This window comes from Cebus imitator, unplaced genomic scaffold (assembly GCF_001604975.1).
Source record: "Cebus imitator isolate Cc_AM_T3 unplaced genomic scaffold, Cebus_imitator-1.0 Scaffold119, whole genome shotgun sequence".
NCBI classification, from domain to species: Eukaryota; Metazoa; Chordata; class Mammalia; order Primates; family Cebidae; genus Cebus; species Cebus imitator.
Window position 1 is genome coordinate 5,741,782 of NW_016107434.1, and position 1,595 is coordinate 5,743,376.

Below are 1,595 nucleotides of genomic sequence, written 5' to 3' on the forward strand. Positions count from 1 at the left end.
AAAAAAAAAAAAAAAAATTACCAGCCAGGCACGGTGGCTCATGCCTGTAATCCCAGCACTTTGGGAGGCCGAGACAGGCAGATCACGAGGTCAGGGGTTTGAGACCAGCCTGACCCGCATGGTGAAACCCAGTCTCTACTTAAAAATACAAAAATTAGCCGGGCATGGTGGTGCACACCTATAATCCCAACTAGTTGAGACGCTGAGGCAGGAGAATTGCTTGAACCCGGGAGGCAGAGTTTGCGTGAGCTGAGAGTTTGCCATTGTACTCCAGCCTGGGTGACAGAGTGAGACTCCGTCTCAAAAAACAAAAACAAACAAAAAAACCTTTTCATGAAGAATCTTTCCAACAACCAGAAGGTCTAAATCAGCTCAGATTGCTACAAAGAATTTGCATTTCTAAAGCAAGTTGTGTTGTGTGAAAAAAAAAAAAAAAAAGAACAGGAATAAACTATACTGATGTATTGAATCAATTAGTCAGTTTTCCATAAATGCTCATTTAATGTCAACTTCTACTTAAGTATTTTGGGGAATTAGACTGAAAAAAGCCCACATTTATCCTGTTGAACTACCGATCAAAGGCCATTTCACAAACTTGGCCTCTATTAATTTGTCAGAGCCAAAATTGTGAATTTCTGACCATTAATAAAATAAAAAATGTTGTTATTTTTTTATTCAATTCCTCCCAGTTCTGAGGACCACCACCAGAAAAATCAAGTCAATTATATTCAGAAAGCTTGTTTAAAAATGCCTCAGGTATCAGGAGAATCTTTATTTCCTTTTGACAGCAGGAGCACTGTAATCTCAGACAAACACCATCACTTTAAGTTCCAGCTCCTTTTCTAGCCTCATGCATTTCGAAGAAATCACTTCTCTTCTAACTACCAGCAACCAGAAAGGGCAGACAGTAAAACACAGAAGACAGCTAGGACACAGAGGGAGGTGGGCGGAAATTCTCTTGGGTAACCACCAAACTTCATCTTCATACAGTGGGCCCCAGTAAAACAGTTAATAAGTACATTCCTTTCCCTTCAGGTGCACTAAGATAGGGAAGCTAAATGCAGGCTGGGGATATGCCTGCAGCTGCAGAAAGATGTGTGGGAACAGACACACAACTCTCCCTCTTAGGTAAGCATAACAAAGAAAGAGAGAAGCAGTTTGAACCTCTGATAAACTCTCCTACCCGGAATCCTTAAAAACTCAGTCTGAGGCTGAGCACAGTGGCTCACATCTGTAATCCCAGCACTTTGGGAGGCTGAGGCGGGTGGATCACCTGAGGTTAGGAGTTCAAGACCAGCCTGGCCGACATGGTGAAACCCCGTTCTCTACTAAAACTAAAAAAAAAAAAAGTAGCCAGGTGTGGTGGTGGACGTCTGTAATCCCAGCTATGCTGGAGATTGAGGCAGGAGAACTGTTTGAATTTGGGAGGCAGAGGTTGCAGTCAGCCAAGATATGCCATTACACTCCAGCTTGGGCGACAAGAGTGAGACTCTATTGTTCTCTAGTCTACCCCAACAGTCTTTGTTTTCAGCAAGCATTAGGCTCTTTCCTTGCAATTTCTCTCCTGTGGATCCGGCAGGTCTAGACAGGAAAAT